Source organism: Pelodiscus sinensis, chromosome 19 (genome assembly GCF_049634645.1).
Source record: "Pelodiscus sinensis isolate JC-2024 chromosome 19, ASM4963464v1, whole genome shotgun sequence".
Taxonomy (NCBI): Eukaryota; Metazoa; Chordata; order Testudines; family Trionychidae; genus Pelodiscus; species Pelodiscus sinensis.
In genome coordinates, this window is record NC_134729.1 from 27,043,310 (window position 1) to 27,063,921 (window position 20,612).

At 53.9% G+C, this 20,612-nt stretch overlaps 1 protein-coding gene across 2 annotated transcripts in view; it reads left to right on the forward strand.

Moving 5' to 3' along the window:
- The window catches only part of LINGO3 (leucine rich repeat and Ig domain containing 3), an 89,199-nt gene that overhangs the window by 14,294 nt on the left and 54,293 nt on the right, over positions 1–20,612 (forward strand). The window contains exon 2 of one of the 2 annotated variants that reach the window (XM_075903186.1): positions 17,760–17,863. The gene's annotated coding sequence lies outside the window, so the exon portion shown is untranslated. Of the gene's footprint in view, positions 1–17,759; positions 17,868–20,612 lie in introns of both variants that reach the window. The other variant, XM_075903187.1, reaches the window with a different exon arrangement.

The following is a 20,612-nucleotide window of genomic DNA, read 5'->3' on the forward strand; positions in this document are numbered from 1 at the left end:
GTCGACGGAGGCATGTAGTCTAGACACACCCAGAATGTCTAGACACATTCAGTTCTGTCAACAAAGCAAGCTGCTTTGTCGACAAAACCCTGTAGTCTAGACACAACCCTACAGGCAATAACACCTTCTGTCGACAGAACTCTGTCGACAGAAGGTGTTATGCCTCGTAAAATGAGGTTTACCAGCGTCGACAAAACTGCTGAGTTCTGACGACGTTATGTCAACAGAACTCAGCGGTAGTGTAGACGCAGGTATAGTTTTGTCGACAAAACTCAGTAGTCTAGACACACCCTAAGATGGGATGTCGATTGTGATGTCATGGCAAGTGTGTCCGGTATTTTTGTTGAAACCATCTGGAAACCCTACATGTCTGCTGTCGTTTTAAACGTCCTTTACTGCTTTTCCCGTCAGATTTCTACAAACATGGTTGTGGCAAAATTGCCATTTTCGGGTACAGATCCATCCTCCTTCAAAAAATCAGCCCAGCATTTGAAATTACACTAAATTGCGGTTCTCCGTGGTATTCCTCGGCACCCCTTCTCCTGTGCAGACAAAAGCATGGAAATAAAAAGGCAGAAAAGATCGAGACCTCTGCCCACTTGGGTACAGAACCGGGAACTGCAGAAGTTGAAATACTCCATCCCGCCAGGATGGGCGGGGTTATACATGTGAGAGCTGGTTGGAGCATTCAGTGCCGTCATTAACACCGCTGGTCGATCCTTTCCCTTTTGTATTTGTGATCATTAGCGTCGGGTTCTTCCTAGATTTCGTCTCCTCTTTAAAGAGGGAGTGGGTGTCTTCAGCCAGCATATGAGCCTTGCGGGGTTCGGTCTCTGCTCTTCCATACGATTCGCTGGCATGTCCTCCAGCGGCTGCCAGCCGACTCTGCAGAGTGCCAAGCATGAAAAATTCAAGAGGAGGGAGCTCTGAGGAATCCGCCAAGATGAGTGAAAAAGCCGCCTGGGTGACAGCAGCCAGAGAGCCGAATCAAAGGAGAGCGCTAATGAAAGTCTGCGTTCCGTGCCAGCCCACGGCTCTTTGCTTTTCCCTTTGGCCCACTTGAACGTAAAAGCCGCCGCCAATTTGCCACCAAGTTCAGAGGCGGCAGGCAATTTCCGACCCGCCTCCACGCGGTGCTCTGAGAAGTGTCAGTCTTGTTCCGCGCTCCCGGCTGGCCTTCACCGGAGTGCTGTCACCGAAAAGCGGCGTGCCGCCGGGGTGGAATGTGTTGTGTCATGGAGCTGGTGGGTTGCAGCGCAATGAATCCGTTAAATGTCAGTTTTGCAATGCGGGTCTGTCATGGATTTTTTAATAGGCCCCTGTTCTGTATGTATTTTGCTTGAGACATTTGTGCTATTATTAATTATTAATAATAAGTATTATTTATTAAAAATGCGTTGCTTTGGGCAAGCTTTCATTCTAGAGGGGGATAAGAACGTAAGAACTGGGTCAGACCAAAGGTCCATCTAGCCCAGTGTCCTGTCTGCCCACAGTGGCCAATGCCAGAGGGAGGGATCACAACAGGTAATTCTCACATGATCCCTCCCCTGTCACCCACCTCCAGACAAACAGAGGCCAGGGACACCATTCCTACCCATTCTGGCTAATAGCCATAGCTGGACTGAACCTCCATGAATCTATCTAGCTTTTTTTTGAACTCTGTTAAAGTTCTAGCCTTCACCGCATCCTCTGGCAAGGAGTTCCACAGGTTGACTGTGCACTGAGTGAAGAAAAACTTCCTTTTGTTTGTTTTAAACCTGCTGCCTATTTCATTTGGTGACCCCTTGTTCTTATATTGTGGGACTATGTAAATAACTTTTCCTTATTCACTTTTTCCAAACCAGTCATGATTTTATAGACCTCTATCGTATTCCCCCCTTAGTCTCCTCTTTTCTAAGCTGAAAAGTCCAAGTCTTTTTAATCTCTCTTCATATGGGACCCGTTCCAAACACCTCAGCATTTTTGTTTCCCTTTTCTGAACTTTTTCCAATGCCAATACATCTTTTTTGAGAGGAAGCGACCACATCCATACGCAGTATTCAAGATGTGGGCGCACCATGGTTTTATGTAGAGGCAATAAGATATTTTCTGTCCTATTCTTTATCCCTTTTTTAATGACTCCTAACGTTCTATTTGCTTTTCTCACTGCCAGTGCGCACTGAGATGGATAGAAAGGGTGTCTAGTGAAAATAATTAGAATGAAGGGTGAAGCCAAATATTACATTGAGGTCCCAGGAAAAAGTGGTTTTGTCCTAGGAATGCAATCTCCCATGTGAATCTCCCATGTACAATCTCCCAGCTTTCTTCCTGAAGGCTGTTAAACCGCTCTTGACACTGTGATGCCCACGTACCCAGCCAGTGCGTCCTGGCCACCAAAACGCAGCCACGTCTCAGCTGAAATGCCACAGCTGTTTAACCGCTACTAACATTCCACCCCCCCTCCCCCCCCATTCGTATGAGGACGGGAGTGAGGGGAAAGTGCCCAGTTTGCTGCATTTCTCACTCTGGCTGGGGAGTGCAGGGGACAGATGAACCTGGATCTGCCCCCCTACCCCAGTGAGCCTACTGGAGCTACAGCAGCCATGGAGAGGCACCTCTCATCTGGCCCCAAGCTGCTGCAGTGAGACAGGGGCTGGGGTTGTCTCTCCCCAGTGAGCCTGGGCACTGACCCCTCCTCCCCAGCCCCGCCCCAGAGCAACAAGTTATGGTGGGGGAGGTCTAGGTTGGACTGCGCATCACTGGGGCTGTCGAGGGCGTCAGAGAGGCACTCAAATAGTCCCCAGGGCAAAGAGAGTGTCCTGGAAGTAGGGCAGCCAATGGAAAGTGCTTTGCTTCCACACATGCACTGGGGCCCCAAGGTCCATGTCTCATGCTGGCTGCTCTGGTTCTGCCTCTAAATAAGAGATTTTCCAGTTTGCTGGCTGCGCTGAAGAAGCGTTTATTGTTAGTTCCGTCGTATTTGCAACATTTGCAGCCACAGCTCAGGGAGGGCTGAAACGGTTTGTTTCAAAACACAGGGGCTACGTCTAGACTGGCATGATTTTCCGCAAATGCTTTTAACGGAAAAGTTTTTCCGTTAAAAGCATTTGCGGAAAAGAGCGTCTAGATTAGCACAGACGCTTTTGCACAAAAGCACTTTGTGTGGGAAAGCGTCCGTGCCAATCTAGACGCGGTTTTGCGCAAGAAAGCCCCGATCGCCATTTTCGCCATCGGGGCTTTTTTGCGCAAAACTGTTTTCAGCTGTCTACACTGGCCCTCTTGTGCAAAAGCATTTCCGGAAAATGGCTTTTGCTCGAATGGGAGCAGCATAGTATTTCCGCAAGAACACTGACAATCTTACATGAGATCGTCAGTGTTCTTGCGGAAATTCAAGCGGCCAGTGTAGACAGCTGGCAAGTTTTTCCGCAAAAGCATCTGCTTTTGCAGAAAAACTTGCCAGTCTAGACACAGCCCCTAGGGTGTAGATTTTTTTTTTCCTGCTTTGTTTTTCCTGGGTGGAGGAGATGGGGAGCGGTCTCACCCCACCGCTCTGCCAACGTAATGATGCTTTTGTTTCCGGACGTTGGCGGGGGGCGGTGGCTAAGAGGGCCGTCTGCGACAGGCCCCTTCGGTACTCCCAAGGGCTAGCCCTGGCCCAGAAGAGGAATCTCTTGTGTCGTAAATCCATCTCTTGTGCTAAAGCTGCGCGTGCCCAGGGGTTTGTCTGTTGCCCCACTTGCTCTGCGCCTCCGGTGTTGCTGAGGGGAGGGCAACAGCAGGAAACCCTACACGCCGTCAGGGAGAGACAGGTGTGTAAATCCCCACAGGACGGTCGCTGATGCCCCCTCTAGGGAACGCAGATCCGTCCTTCCCGGGCTGTCGCTGCGGCCAGGGGCGCTGGGTACAAAAGCTACGAAGCAGGAGGCGGGGGTGAAGCCGGACATGCTGGCAAACGTTAACCCGGGCAATGACCACGTCGTTCACCAGTCGGCCCGTAGGCTCCTCGAAGCATCTCCCCTTTGCCGTGGGCACCAGCCGATGTGTTCTTCCTGGCGGGTTGCTGTGCTGCAGGGGCGTAGGGCGGAGCCAGGGGCCACCACTTAGCATCCAGGCCCTGGCTCCACTCCGGCCCCTGAGCTTTCCCTGCCCCCTTCTGCCTGCCCACCCACCCAGCGCTCCTGCCGGGGCTTGCCCCCTCTCACCCTGCTCCCCAGCTGGAGCTCCAGGTGGAGCAGGGGAAGCTCTTGCCCCCTGTCCCCGCTCCTGGGATTCACGCCCAGGGCCCGGTATCCACCCCCGACCCCACAAGGCCGGCTGGAGGGGGTGGGAGGAGGCAGCCTGATCCCTCCTGCAGTACCAGCTCCTGGATCAGACGTCTAGTGAGGCTGAGAAGGTGTGTCCATGGCAACGGACCCGTCTCAGCCGGTGGCATGGGTCTCCGTGGCCCAGGCTAGACGAGGACGGCCCCTCCGAGAGGCCTGTTATACAGGGGCACAAACAAGTTCCTCGTCCGGTTGCCAGCCTCTGACGCTACCTAGATACCCCGACCCGCTACCTTGCACCTGGTGATTCGATCAAACCTCTCTTGTGCGTCATGCTGTCAATTTGGACCTGCCCTGAGCCGAGGTCGGCCTGTGCCTGCTATCTAAGAGGGGGCCAGGGGTGGTACCAAGATGTCTCTGAACGAGGTGTTTTGTTACCAGCCCCCTGCAGTGTGTTTGTGGCCCGGCCCAGGCGTGTTTCTGTCGTACCCAGGGCCGACCTGAGCCAATTTGGGGCCCTGGGCTGTGGGCGGGTGGTGCCACCCCGGGCGCATGGCGCATGTGCGCGCCCGCCCTCAGGGCACATGGGCCTGCCCCCCCCCAAGCGTGCAGGCTTGCCCCCGGGGCGCATGGGAGGGCGCACGGCGCGTGTGCGGCCCGGCCACTGCCACTGGCACGCAGCCCAGGGCCGCACCTGGCAGTGCAGAGCTCTGTGGCCGCGGGGGGAAGGACACTGCGGGGGTTAACGCGACCCCCGCCCCGGGCGACCACTGCAGCCCCCGGGAGCCGAGCGCGCGGCGCCTGATGGCAGCTATAAAGGGCGCCGTGTGCCCCTTACAGCTGCCATCAGGTGCCCCCCATCGGTTGGCGCCCCGGGCAGCTGCCCATCTCGCCCCCCCCTTAGTCCGGCCCTGGTCGTACCAGCCCTGTTCTCGCAGGGCTGCCCCTGGCTCTCAGCCTCACTCGGCTTTATACGATGTCTTGACCATTGTGACCCAGGCCAGGGGTGCGTGGGCTTCTGTTACTCCAGCCACCTTTACAGTGGCCGGCTGGGAAAACGGCTTTGTATCGTTGTTTGAATGGGCGTGTGTGTACCCTGCCCTCTGCTGGCTGGACTCAGCACTGCTCGGCTGCAGCCTGGCGGCAAGGAAGGCTCTCCTTCGGCTAGAAGGCAAAGGCTTGTGCTTTGGGACAATGAGTTTGTGTGTTCTGTTCCCGCTGTCTCCAAGCAGCCATCGTGAGCTTCATCAGGACGCCCTGAGGTTGGCTGGGGCTTTGCTACCTTATTATTTTCAGCCTACGGATTAAACGCTGCGTCTGAGCAAAGCAAAATCTACTTGGCAGGACACAAAATGGCCAGGCAGACGAAGAAGCAAATTCACAGACTAAAATAATTTAGCGGGGCGATTAATAGGCTGCAAACTGCCAGGCCTAATAATCATCCCCACTGGAAACCTATAATTAGAACGCACGCCGATGTAAAACAGAGCCCCGGGGCCGCCCAGCTGAACTGTAACACAAACTGAATTGGAGGAAAGGGATCCTGCAGCCAGATGCCGAGTAAACCCAAGCCCTTGATTCAAATAAGATCTGAATTGCTTCAGCGCAGCGTACGATGAAGAACGGGAGGTCACGGCCCGCGGTGTCAGACGAGGACAAGGCCTTTGCTGGGCTCCAGGTCAGCAATCACACCGAGACTGAGCAGAGAAATGAAACTTGGTGTCTCCTTATTGTCCACATCAGGGGACAGCGCGGAGGAAAATCCCACGTGTGTTATGGGACCCGGCTTCCATTCCAAATGCTACCCAAGCGCGTTCCCACTACGGAAACTGAGCAGTCACCTCAGGGTGAGAGAGCCAGGCTGTGGCCTCCGTGTTTAACTCGTAATGAAAGAGGAGCCGGGCACAAGAACGGCCATGCAGGCTCAGACCAAAGGTCCATCTAGCAGACTTTTTACATTCGCGACGGATGCGGCCAAGCCCAGAGATGTTGGGGCGTTGAACCACCAAGCCTGGAGGTGCACGGGGCCCGAGTGCATCGCGACACCACCTAGTGAAAAATTCTCAAAGTAGACAGGCCGGGTGACACCATCACAGGCCTGAACCACATCAGCCCACTCCGTCGGGGGGCGCGGCCACTAACGGGAGGCAGCCACCAGGTGCCAGAAATGCCCCTCTGCCATGGGCATTGGCCAAACCAGACAAACAGTGCACCAAAGGACAAACAGACACAAATCAGACATCAGGAAAGATAACACACATAAACCGGTAGGGGAACATTTTAACCTGCCTGGACATTCAGTGATGGATTTGAAAGTAGCCATCTTTCTACAGAGGAATTTCAAACCTGATTCCAAAGAGAGACAGCTGAACTGGAATTCACTTGCAAATTCAACACTATCAACTTAGGATCGAACAAAGATCTCAACTGGTTAACGCAGTACAAAAGCAAATTCCCCTCTCTGGATATTCACATCTCTACAACCGATGTTGTGAATGAGCTACCTCACCCTGACTTGGTTAGCTTCATTGACACAAGCAACCTCTTCCTTATCTACACCCCAGCTTCTGTAACTTCCACTCCAGTTCATCTGATGAAGTGGGCTTTGCCCATGAAAGCTTATGCCCTTATAAATCTGTTTGGGTATGTCTACACTACCACCCTAGTTTGAACTAGGGTGGTAATGTAGTCAACCGGAGTTGCAAATGAAGCCCAGGATTTGAATTTCCCGTGCTTCATTTGCATCTTGCCGGGCGCCGCCATTTTTAAATGTCCGCTAGTTCGGACTCCATGCCGCGCGGCTATACGCGGCACGAACTAGGTAGCTCGGACTAGGCTTCCTATTCCGAATTACCGTTACTCCTCGTTTCGAGGAGTTGTTTTTATAAAATTAGGAGTTGAATTTTTGTGGAGTTCTTGGAGCTTGGGTTTTGTGTGGATCCTGATGCTATTTAATACACTTTCTCTAACAAAAACCAAGTGCTAACCTTCCTGCAGGAAGAGGTTAGCATGGCGGAGGTAACCGTGTCTTATTTCTGTTCGGTGCTTTTAGATTTCCCAGGGTGTGTCATGTCATGTTCACTAGTGATAAGGCTGGTACACAGCAGAGACCAACAGCTATGCCCCCTCGCTGTCCGTGGGAAATACCTTCCCCTGCATACAGCTCATTTATGATGGGCTGGTGACTGATGCTGCAGTTTTGAGTCCAGAGACTTGAGTTCTGTTCCTAGCTCTGCCTGCGACTTTCCATGTGACCATGGGGAAGGCTAAGTCTGTGCCTCGATTTCCCTCTCTGTGAAATGGGAAGTCATGGTACTTGCCCGTCTCTGTAAAGTGATGTGAGAAGAAAATCCCCATTATAAATGCTAAATATTCGTATGCTTCTCCACCTCTCGGAGGCCACAGGGGCAATGTGTCAGATGACTAAGGCAGCAGATTTCTCTAGTCCATACATCTGACAAAGTGGACTCCAACCCACAAAAGATAATGCCCAGATAAATCTGCTAGCTTTTAAGATGTCACGGGACGACTCGTTGTTTCTGCTGAAACAGACTAACCCGGGTAACCCTCTGAATCTAGTCCTCGTGTTTCCATACCACTTGGGCCACCTTTTCATACTGAAATTAAACTAGGGGGCAGTGTCTAGACTGGCCAGTTTTTCCAGAAAATCACTGCTTTTCCGGAAAATCTTGCCAGCTGTCTACACTGGCCGCTTGAATTTCCGCAAAAGCACTGACTTCCTACTGTCTGAAATCAGTGCTTCTTGCGGAAATACTATTCTGCTCCCGTTCGGGCAAAAGTCCCGTTTGCACAAAGCTTTTGCACAAAAGGGCCAGTGTTGACAGCTCAGATTTGTTTTCCACAAAAAAGCCCCGATCGCGAAAATGGCGATTGGGGCTTTTTTGCGGAAAAGCGCGTCTAGATTGGCCATGGACGCTTTTCCGCAAAAAGTGCTTTTGCGGAAAAGCGTCTGTGCCAATCTAGACGCTCTTTTCCGAAAATGCTTTTAACGGAAAACTTTTCTGTTAAAAGCATTTCCGGAAAATCATGCCAGTCTAGACGTAGCCGGGATGTAAATACCCATTTGAAACATCACAATACCAGCACCCAGTGTTCATCTAGAACAGGGGTGGGGAACAGCCCCCCAGCCACCCACCCACAGGGCTGGAGCACACAAAATCTACTAGCCTGGGCCCCCCTACGCTCTGGTGTGTGAGGGGAATGTGGGGAGCATTTTTCTCCTTCTCAGTCAGGGGCTTCTCACTTTGCTTCTCACTCGTGTGCAGCCCCCGACTGTTTTTCTGTGGGTCAGCCGCCCCCGACCCACAAAAGCTCCCTGCCCCGCTCCAGAACGTTCCATCTTCAGAAGGTCTAATGGGCGTTACGCTGACCCTGCGGCGTCAGGGAAGAACAACGACTTTCTGAAGTAAAATTCTGAGGCGCTGAAGGGGAACGTGCGCGTCCCGGCCGAGTCCAGCACTAACAGCAACTCGGCTGTAACGTCCCGATTACACCACAGAACTGGTTCTGGCTCCCCACTGGGCCTCAACCGCTGGGCTCAGACCCGCAGGTCGCCGCCAAGTGACCGAGGAGGCCCAACTTACACCCTGTGCTGCGAGGCTGCCCTTCAGCGGCCCCTCGAGGGTTTTGGCCGCCCTCGGCGCGTGCGTCCGAGTGAGGACTGTCTCTGCTCGGTGGAGAGGCGGGAGGAGGCTGTGGATTGGGTTGCTCCTTAGCGTCTGAGCCCCTTTGGCCAAAGGGGGAGGATCAAGGACGTGTTCTCCGGCGTGTCGGGCAGATGGTCACGGCGGGTATGTCTGCACTGCCCTTGACGCTCGCGGTGCAGCAGGTCTGGTGATGCAGGCTCATGGGGCTGGGGGCTGCAAAGCTGCTGTCTTGACCTTTGGGCTGCAGGGTCCCGGAGCTTGGGCTGGATTCGGAGCCTGAGCGTCCACACGGCAGTTTTCCTGCCGCTGTCCCACGCCCAAGCCAGCTGGCACAGGGCAGCCCTGGGTGTCCAGCGTGGCCGCGGCCTGGCTCTCCAGTTACACACAGACAGAGCCACTTTGTTCTCTGTCCAGTTCTCACCTCAAGTTCATTGGCTTCTCCCTCCCTCCCGCTCACCGTCTGACCTTGGGGCGTGGCTGCAGGACAGATCTCCTGGTGGGAGACCCAGGGTACCTCTGTGGGGCTCCATCTCATTTTCCCACCATCCAGCCTCTCGGCGTCTGCAGTTCCGGCTCTTGCAGGCACTCGGGAGTGGAAAGGACCCGCGGCAGGGTTGCATTGCGGGGAATGTCCTTCAGGCCTGGGATACTCCTCTCCAGGGCACAGCTGGGGGAGACGAGTGAGCCCGGGCGATGTCCTCAGGCAGGTCTCCCTGGCTTCTCTGTCGGAGCCCTGCCGATGGAACCGGTCCAGGCTGACACGGTGATGCTCCACCAAGCCATCTGCTTCTGGATGCCTGATGCCTCCCGGGGGTGCCTTGGCCAATGACCTTGCAGCGTAGAATAGCAGCAGGTAAGAGCCTGGTAGGAGAGGCCACCACACCCCACCACTGGGGAGGGAGAGAGGCCGAGGCATTAGCCAGCTGACGGGTACGTGACATGACTCACTTTACAGCCTTTTTTTCCCTTCTTCCCCGAGCAAGAATATTAACAAACTGTAGCAAACCAGAAAAAAAATAATTCTGCCTTCATTAATCCTCCTCCTCATGCACACAGCTGACATCCCAGCTGCAGCCTTTGCTCCTGGCGAGGCGCGGTGCTCTGGGGTTTAGACCTTGCGCGCTCGGCAAGCTCTCGTGTTAATCAGAGAAGATCATTTGCGGGGCGCATGTTATGCTAGGCAGGGAATCGTATCGCTGCTAGGAAAAAAACAAATGCCTCTCCCCCCTTCCCCTGCCCCGAGGGGATCCGAGCTCATGGACGGAGCTAGATCTGTGCTAAGAGCGTTTCTCCGCCAGTCCCTTAATTACTGTATCTGCCCCCAGACTGGGGGGGTTGGCACCTGGCGGGTGGTGGATCTGCCGGGAGAGTTGGCCGTGGCTGGCTCCCTGAGAAATGGCTGAAACGTGGCCGTTTCGGGCAGGTGTCCCACTTGAAAGATGGTATGGGTAAACTCTGCCAGCGGGTGGGACCGAGAATCTTCCACCAGCCGCGAGGTGGGTGGCTCCGCTCTCCTTCAGCAGTTCTGGAGCGCCTTGATCCTGATCTTGGTCTGAAGGCACCGGGGCCTGCGTCGGAGGGCATGCGTCTCCTAGCTGGAGGGCCATGGGTGGTTTCTGTTTCTTGTCTGGAGGAGCATCCGCAACGTGGTTTCCCCAGAATCATGCTGCCGGGTGGCATCCAGCCTTCGGGTGGCCTGACCTGACCGAGCAAGGCTTCTTCAGGGCGGGACTTCGCTGCAGCGATTGCAGAGAAGTGAGGCCCATGTAAGATTCTAGGAAACCCTTGTGCTGCATCTGACCTGTCTGCTGCCAGCGACGCGCCGTCCTTCAACGGACAACCACGATGGTCCCTGGGGGGGAGGAACATTGTGGCGCTGCTGTGTTCGTGGTGGTGGCCGGCCAGGGCGTATGTCTCATGGCTCAACTGATCTTCTGCTCCTAGCCCCATGGGTGAAGGTTCAACAGAGGATGCCAAAAGTCACCTGCTGCATCAGATTTAAGCCTTAAAGGCGGGAGGGAGGGTTGATACAACCTTGCTCTGGTCTCCTTCTCGGAGGATGTTCCACACCCCCTCTGCTCTGTCACGGACGTCAGACTTGCTGCCACGGTCATCTTTGGCTCAGGCCTTTGAGCCTTCTTCTAGCTCCTCCTCTCCTGCCTCGTGGCCTCTCTGTCCTCGCTCAGACGCCCCTCATCTGTGTTTCTCACCATGCCCGCAAGAGTGAGGGGTTAGTTTTGTGGAATCACATAGCTCCCCTTGGATTTCCCATCTTCCCTCGGGGCTGCTCTCTTAGCTTTGGGGGTGGAGACGGCCTCTTTGGCTCCTCCAGCGCTGGGGGCAGGGGTGTCACGTAACCGACGGTAAATGGACATGGCAGGCAGCTACATTTTTCTTGCTACTTCTGTGGACTTATCTCCGGTCCTGTTGTGCAGAAATGTCCCATGGTCGCCAAAGTGTTGCCACATCTGATATCATCTGTAGAAAACACCCGTTACAAATGAACAGCCGGTAACGGGTCCCCCTTTGTGCAGGGGCAAAACTTACCTGTTCCTACAAAGGTCCTTCAGAAGCCAGACCAAGTCAGTAATTACTGCACATGAGTCTTGTTTCACAAGGATCTGACTTACCACTATATCTGACTAGCAGACTTACCCGTCTTGCCCGGGTCCTTTGGGGAAGGGGGCTGGCGGTGGGGGGGAAGGTTCAGCGCTCAGAGCAAGGCATTGGGAATGGGGGGGAGTGCAGGAGGCTGGGAGTGGGGGCGTGCATGAGTGAGGGTTGTGGGTGAAAAGGGGCACTCGGGCAGGAGGACCCATCCAGCATGGGCCTTATTTCACCCTCTTAGCACCCCCAGCTACCTGGGGCCTTTTCTCCCCCACCCCCATCCCATTTCTGGTGCTGCAGCCAAGGGCCGGTGTGGGGGAAGGATTTGGAGCAGGGGGGCTATTTAAAGGTGTGTTGGTGGGCCACTCCCTTGGGGGTGCGGCTGCCCCTAGTGGTCCCTCGGTAGGACGGCTCTCCCCTGCGCTCGCTGCCCCTAGTGGCCACTCTCATATCGTGTCTCTCTGAACAGCAGCCCCTCCCTTAGCATGTCATGGAAAACAGTCCCTTTCCTGGGGCTTCCGGTTGCCCTGGCACAACCAACCCCTGACCTTGCTTTAAGTGAGAAGAGGAAGCTGTCTACCAAATTTGGTGGCCCTAGGAGGAAGCGTTCTTGGACAAACGGACTCCCAGACAGACACAAGAGATGCCCTCTAAGGCTACATCTAGACTGCAAGCCTCTTTCGAAAAAGAGCATCTAGACAACAACCAGTACTTTCAAAAAAGCAAGCCGTTTTTTCGAGAGAGAGCACCCAGGCAGCCTGGATTCTCTCTTTCGAAAAAGCACAGTTTGCATTATATAGCGCCTTTTTTTGAAAGAGAGCTTTCGAAAAAAGGCATTATTCCTCGTAAAATGAGGTTTACTGTGGTCGAAAAAACTTCCACATTCTTTTGATTTACTGTCGACAGAACGCGGCGGCAGCCTAGATGCAGGTAAAGATTTTCCACTTTTTTCGAAAAGTCCCTGTAGTCTAGACACACCCTAATATATACATCGACAGCGTACTGGCTAGGGCATGTATGCAACATTGCCCTCTTCTGGAGGCCACCAGTACAGCTGAACTGTGGGTCAAAGGCCCTATGCTGCTGCCCTCTCACAATTTTTCCTCTGACTCAAGCAATAGACTCGGCTGTAATAATAGGCACTCCTCTTCCCCGTGGCTGCTGTAAAGCCACCAGGCACTCCCCTGTGCTGTACAGCAAGAACCCTGAAATTCCAAGGCAGGCAGTGAATTTGATGCAATATAGTTTAGCTGCAAAGCTGTCACTTTACCATCCTTGTTGTGACTGCGGCACTTAAAGCAACTCCCCCTCCCCTTGGCCTGCTAAACGCTCCGAATTCAGAGATGGAAAGAAGTAGGCAGGCCCCTCAACTCCCTTGTATTCAAACAATCGTGTGATTGGTGGGTTTTGGGGAGAGGGTTATTGGCGATGCTTTTTACCATCTGGCTTCTGAATTCTTAGGGCAAATGTGCCTCCTATTTTCAAGATTTTTCTTCGCAGCCACGAGATTAGAAAATTGGGTTTAAATGTAAGCTGAGATTCAAACGCAATCACAGGACTCCGAGAGCTGAGACTTTAATGAAAACACCAAATAATACTAGTCTTGGGGTGAGGCTGGCAAGGTTCAGCTTCCCTTGTTTCTTCCACTTCATCCCCAATCCAGGGATTCTTTGAGCTCCGGCCCAGCCTCCTTTTAAAATCCCAGACAATCGAGGAGTGTCCTCTAGCAAAAGCCCCCACCACTTCCTGAAGGAGAGTCATTCCAGAGGGCTGAAGGCTTCATATGTGAAACCACAGACGACTCTTTCAATCCATGCATCCAAGTGCTTATGGGTCCCATTTCAAAGGCAGCTGAAATTATAATCGCTTTCCAGACAACCAACTTAGTCAACTTGAAGATGAAGGTTGCTAGGAGACATGAGTTACCAAAAATACCTACCAAGAACATCACAGTTGAGCCCCTAATCATTCAAATATATGGAAATGATCCCTCAAAGTAATGGATGGGGAGAATCTAATGCACTTCAATTCAGATGTTTTGTGAAAAGTGTAATTGTGGTGTTATTCTATTGCTGCGTGTTCGACTCCCTGCAGAACAGTCTGAAGGTAGAGTTGCTGCCCCAGAGAACTTGTAATCGAGGTGGAAAATCTACAGATTCAGGAAGAGGGGAGTGAGCAGTGGGAATTTGCTATGGGTTTTATTCAGATTTGTTTTTGAGGGGAGAAGGGTAAAATATACAGGTGTTTAGTTTGCTAATCTTGCATGTTAACATTTACATTAGACATTTCCAAAACAGCCTTAACTCTGACCCAAGCGATCAAAAAACTGTGCTTTTCCTTTCCAGCTTTACTTACTTTTTTAGGCTGTAAAGACTCCAAGCACTCTGAGCAAATACAACACTGACATTCGTGACTATAACTGCTGTGCCTAAAATTCCTAAACAGTAGGCTGTGAGGTGTATCCCACAGACACGTTCCGATCAAATATACACCTCAATTATCCCATTATTTAGACAATGCGGAAGCCACGCTGTGTGGTATCTATCAATGGTATGTAACTGAAACGTGTAGTCTCACACCTATGCTGTAAAATGTATCATTCTTCCAACTGCAAACTATTTTTTATTTATACATTTTCCTTTAAAAAGTTCTATCGCTTAGTATCATATCATAGTTATTAGACAAATCCTCTGTTGTATCAGACACAAATAGAACAGTAAGGCAACAGAGTCCAAGTTACGGTTGGCCGGGGAATATCTAATGGCCCATATTTCTAGAGCTGTTTTTTTAGGACAACGTATGAAATTTAAGACACCAAGGGATTTTGGTACTGGGGTCCTTTTTGAATCACTGTAACCAATAATCCCCACACGTGTTAACGTCGGGGCGTCTTTTAACACTTACATTTGTGGTTTGTATTTTTAACGTCACTTGACATGGGGCATTTGAGGGGAACAAAGATTTTTTGTCTGAGAATTTCCGTGGGTTTCTGAAATAATCCTGCTTTGTGCATGGGTGGCAATTCTCACCTTCACCTGGAGTCTGGCTAAGCCTCCAGATCCCTGCCTCAGCACAAGCAGGATGGAGAAAGGCCCTTGGTGGGGCTCCAAAGCAGCATTTGGGGGGGGTCCCAGTTCAGCAGCCCACTTTAAACGAGTGCTTAACTTTCACCCGTCCCGTTTCACCCGTCCCGTTGGCTCCGGCAGAGAGAACTGCAGCGGAGAAATGGATCCGGACTTAAAGTCGAGGGCGAGGTGATGGCAGCGAGCCAGTGCCCATGGGTGTGGTGGAGAGCACGGCTGTGCACGGTCGGTCGGCGGGTTTATACGGCTCCCATCGCCGCAGAGCAGAACGCTTCCGCTGAGGCCGCTCGCGAGTCCCTGGTGTCAGAGCTTGGACAGGGATTGCCGATGGCGATGCTTTGTACAGCACCGAGCACGTTGGCGCTTAACGAGTACTGACCATTAACTCCCTTTCTGCAGCTCTCGGAGAAGAACAGGGGTGGGAGCCGGGGGGGGAGCCGAAACACTGCAGCTCCCGTCCTTTTGACAAACCAAAAAAATTGATTTTTTTCCCTCCTCTTGCCTCCCTGCCTCCCCTCCCCTGCTGTTCTCCTCCCCTCTCCCCGGTCACCAGAGGCTGCGGTGGTACAAACGCTAGCCAATGGGAAACCGGGGCACGGGCCACCCCAGGCTGCGTTGGGAAGCGCAGCCCACAGCGGGGAGAAGGCAGAAGTCACGAGTCGGGGAGTACAATGCAGCCTGCCGCAGCGCTGATTACGGGGTGGGGATGGCTTGCCACCTCCGGCTCATTGTTCCAGGAGAAAGCGGTTGAGTGAGACGTGAGAGACAGTTCTCAGGTGGGCTGCGGAGCCGTGCGGGGGGAGCAGGCTGCGTTAGACTTCCCGGGGCTGACGGAGGGATCCGATTGCCTGGCAGGTCTCCCCAGCGACGCAGGAACCTCAGATCACTGCACAAGTCAGGGCTCGTTATTCTGATCAAACGGACCGGATCTTGCAGCCGGCGTGATGGGCAGCGATGGTGCCCCAAGCCGCTCTGGGAATGGGCGACGGTTCTGTTCACTCCTTCTGGGCACTGGCCACTGTGAGCAGACAGGACACGGGGCTGGAGGGGGCTTTGGTCTGACCCAGCCTGGCCATTCTGATGTTCCACTGCCGTTAGCCTCTTCAGAACTGGCACAGTGACCCTGCGAGGACCTTCCCAGCTCTGCAAAGGGCGGGTCAGGAGCACGAGAGGGCAACCCAGTGGATCTTGGGGCTGGTACGAGCCCTCCTTGCAGAGTTTGGGAGTGGGGACTGACTGGACCTCAGAACCAGGGGTGTCCAAGCAGACTCCAGTGGCTACTGCTGTAGTGAACAAGCCCCGTTATTCTGAAAACATAGCCCATTTTGTGAGCCAACTAGCCACGCTCAACCAGCCCAATAGCCACTGTGGCTAGTGGCTAGCGTGGCGGACACCACGGGCCTAAAAGGAAAGTGAAAAAAACCCAAAGTTACCGCCAGTGTGACCCGTCAGTGTCCTCAGGCTGAGCCAGGCCTCCCGTCTGGCACCTTCCCCAGCCGCAAGTTCACTTGTAGACAAAGGCAACATGCAGCCGGCTACAGAGCGTATCTTCCAATGCCAGTGTCAGCTTCTCTCGCGCTCAGCTCTGAATCCCGGGGGCGGCTCGGTCTGCGGAAGAAGAGACTCGGGCTGATCCAGTTGCTGCTGGGGCATCAGCTGTCCTGGGTTCTCAGCCCCACAGGAGACCTCGGGAACCCCTTTGTACATTTCCGTCTCTGGATGCTCCTCCGGGCACCTGCTGCCGATCTGAGTGGGGGGGTCGGTGGGAGGGCTGTGTGACTTCCAGGCGCTCTCTTGCACTCACAGTCTGAGGAACACGGCTGGGCGGAAGCTCAGAGCGCTGGAGAGATGCAGCCTGTGCCGGGCCCTGGGTTCGGGGCTATCTCTAATACGGCCAAAGAAGGGAGGCATTGCAATAAGACCCTTTTTAGGCCCAGCTGAGTCTGGGGTGAATCCCGGGACTGGACGGAGAGGCGAGGAACGCCGCACCCGCGTTTTGCCTGCATGCTGCATGAAGAGGCTTCTTAGCCAGCAGCCTGGGAGGCAGCATGAGCTGAGATGGGAGCCAGGCCCATATTGCAGGCCCTGCGGACGCCGGCTGGATCAGACCCTGGCTGGAAGTTGCAGAAAACGGGCTTCAGGAAATGGGGGGGTTGATGGGGTGGGAAGGGCTTGCCCCTCCGAGTCTGGGCTGAGCGGGCCTGGTGCTGGGTAGCAGAGCTTGGGGCATGGACCAGGGGACCATCGGTGCCGGGCTGGGGGGGGCGGTGCCAGGCTCGGACTGCGAGGGCTGATATTCGAAAGTTTAACAGATGGAGGGGGAGGGGAGCTCTGAACCGCTCCTCTCCTGGGGGCCGTTCAGGCCGGCCTGGCTGGAAAGCAGAGCCTCCTTCGGCTGCAATAGAGAACGTGAGGTCCTGGCTGGGGGGGCTCCAGCCCCAGGACTCAGGCAAAACCCCATGTGGGCAAGTGCATCCTGCTCTCCCATGGCCTCAGTGGACGCGCCTCGTCCCTTCCCATCCTTAATTCCCAGGCGGTGTCGCTGCGTACGGCTGAGTCACGCCACCCTGTGGCAGTGCAGGGGGGAATTACCTTGCTGCTGCCGCACGCAGTGACCCTGGTGCCTCATGATAATCCTGGAATCCGAAAACACTAGGGCGGGCAGAGACCTCGGGAGTCACCAAGTCCAGCCCCTGCCCAAGGCAGGACCAGCCCAACTCAATCAGCCCCGCCAGGGCTGTGTCAAGCTGGGACTTAGACACCGGATGGAGATTCCCCTCCACCCCCCGGGAACCCAGCCCAGTGCTCCATCACCCTCCTAGGGAAAGAGTTTTTCCTAATATCCAACCTAGACCTAGTGGGAGCAATGCAACTGGAGCCCACTGCTCCTCGTTCTGCCATCTGCCCCCACTGAAACCAGCCTCTCTCCAGCCTCTTTGGAACCCCCCTTCAGGGAGCTGCAGGCTGCTCTCAAATCCCCCCTCCCTCTTCTCTTCTGCAGACTGAACAGACCCAAATCCCTCAGCCTCTCCGCGTAGGCTCCAGCCCCGTCAGCATTTTGGTTGCCCCCTGCCGGACCCTGGTCTGTTCAGAACCACATTTGGAGGTTGTTGTCGCACATGGATTTTTTATTATTAGTTTTTGTCTCTTGCTTTCTCCAGAGACTCGCCAGCCTGCTGCGCAGAACCATCGTCCATGTAAAACTTCTCAGCCCCACATGCACCCCCGGCCCCAGATGTTGGTACGGACGCGGAGCTGCAGAACAGTGAGTGAGTGGCCGGTTCACCAGACCTCTGGGCTGCGTGTCGTTGACACTCGGCGCGATGGGAGCGAGGTGACCTTGGTTCTCCTCGGGAGCTTGTTGGATTGCGGACATGTGACATTCCCGTATCTCCTAGGCTGCTTGTCGATTGCAAAGCGGTGGAGTCAGGGAGTTGGTTGAATGGAGCCTGGCTTGGCCTGTGGCTGGCAGAGGTCGATGCGGAGGGTTTGATCTCTAGCTGACAAGAATTGGTTCTTGCCACTGGCTCCTTCTAGGACCTCAGACAAGTCCATTCAACTCCACGACTCAGTTTACTGCTGACTCGCCTATTGCTGCGTCTGGGGCTGGCGGCCGGCGTGGCAGCGGCTGGATTATACTTCTTAGTATTTAAAAGTTTTAAAGCGGAATAGGCCTGAGTTGCCCCGAAGGCATTTCAGGGGCATCCCATGGTTGCTCGGGCCCAGCCCGGCTGTGTGCATGCAGAGTCTGTCTGGAAGGAACAGAGGACTTCTCAAACCAGTGGTTTGTTTAAATCTAGTGTCCTGCCTCTTGCAGTGGCTAATGCTTCGAAGCGACCCACGAGGCCCCTAGCAAACTGCGCAAGGCTGCACGAGGAGGGAAAATTCCTTCCTGACCCTGCAGCCCTGAAGCTTGAGGGCTGATCCTAGCAGGGCAATAATGTCACACACAAAAGTCACCCGTCCTGTGGGGATGCAGCCCCTGCGTTGGGCTCTCTGGGCACTGCGTGCCACAGCCCGTCTGTGCTCTGTGGGAGAAACGTTCCCTTCCGCGTGTTCTACGCTCACAGCCCTGCATTGCACGGGGTCAGACTCTTGCTGCACCCTCACACTGTGGAGCGGCGTTAAAGGCAGGGGCTGATTATTTCCTGTGTGCGGGAGATTTGGATGGACTGAAACCATCATTGCATGTCAAGCAACGCCCGGTTGATGAGTCCAGAGCCCTTCCTGAGCCTGCCCCTCTGCCCTGCCATGCAAGAGACGAGAATTTCAGCCCCAATCCAGGGATTCTTTGAGCTCCGGCCCAGCCTCCTTTTAAAATCCCAGATAATCGGGGAGTGTCCTCTAGCAAAAGCCCCCACCACTTCCCGGAGGAGAGTCATTCCAGAGGGCTGAAGGATTGTTTCAGCCAGGTGGGTCCCAATGCACGTTGCTGCCTGATTGGGCCCAGTCTTCTGGAATGGCTTTACCTGCTGGTGAAAGGCAGCCCCCGCGGGGGCAAAACTCAGCTGCCACAGGAGGCAGGAGGCTGAGAATAATGCCCTTGCCAGCAGGGGCTTAGGGAGCATGGTGTAGTCTTCAAAATGAAATGTTACTGTCACTGGGTGACTGGCCCCTTTAAGGGAGGGAGTGGGGCGGGGCCAATGCACCTGTGACTGACAACCTGCTGCCCAATTGGGCTTAAGGGAAGGCACCTGGGCCTTATAAAGGTGGACCTGGCAGCAGAGGCTCTGGCAGAGCTACAGGAGGTGGGGGGGAGGGTTTGGGTGCAGGAGTCAGCGGGCTCAGGGGCTTTCTGAAGGGCAGAACGGGAAGGCAGAAGAGGACTGGATGTGTCGGAAGATACCCACGCGGGGGTCGGATTTTTGGGTTGCAGGGATGTAATTAGGAAAGCCTGAGGATTTTCTGGGGAACCGTCTCCTTTATTAAACCAGCACTGGGCAGGGATGGAACTGGCCATAAGAAAGACTGTGAAGGTTGAGAAAAGGGGAAACCGAGGCAGGGGGCCTGTAATGGGGAACTGTTGAAAAGGAGGCTGCAGCTCTGACTGTATTGGTGCTAAATGCACAGGTCTGGTGCCTGTCTAGCCACAGACCCTGCTGCAGGAGGTGCAGTGCAACCCAAGCTCCCCCCGCCACACACCGCACGAACTGGCCTCTGCCCTCCCCCGGAGCACTGCCTCTAGGAATCATGCACCTGGTAAATACAAGAATCTGGACAGAATCCTGACTTAGTCCCGGGTGCCAGCGACTGAGCTCTGGGTTTCCGTCTCTATTACACGCAGTGACCTTTTCACAAGGTTGTAATCTGTGGTAGTAGCTAAATGTGTTTTCCTAGGGGAGCGTCTTCTGCAGCCAGAGATTCAGAGGCAGGGAGCATCTCTCTGGGAGGAAAGCAGATCGGTTACCATCCCCAGCCGGTTCTGCAGGGCCGCCAGCCCCAAGAGCCCAGACTTGCATTCGTCAGGCCCCCAAAATCGTGAGGTGGAGGTGAAAACTCCTGGGTTTTTCTTCAAGATGGGCCCGTCCGGGTTCTGAGCTTTTAGACGCTCACGTTTCTAAGCTTTTCTCTGCCATCCTGGGATATAATATAATATAATATTTAACATTCCTGTGGTGGGAAGAACACCTCAGCAGTCCAGCACTCTGCCATTTAATTTCAAAAAGGGGAATTACACAAAAATGAGGAGGTTAGTTAAACAGAAATTAAAAGGCGCAGTGACTAGAGCCAAATCCCTGCAAGCTGCATGGAAACTTTTTAAAGACACCATAATAGAGGCCCAACTTAAATGTATACCCCAAATTAAAAAACATAGTAAGAGACCTAAAAAAGAGTCACCGTGGCTTACCCACCATGTAAAAGAAGCAGTGAGGGACAAAAAGGTATCTTTTAAGAAGTGGAAGTCCAATCCTAGTGAGATAAATAGAAAGGAACATAAACACTGTCAAATCAAGTGTAAAAATGTAATAAGAAAAGCAAAAAAAGAAAACTTCCACACAGTGTGCAGCGGCGGT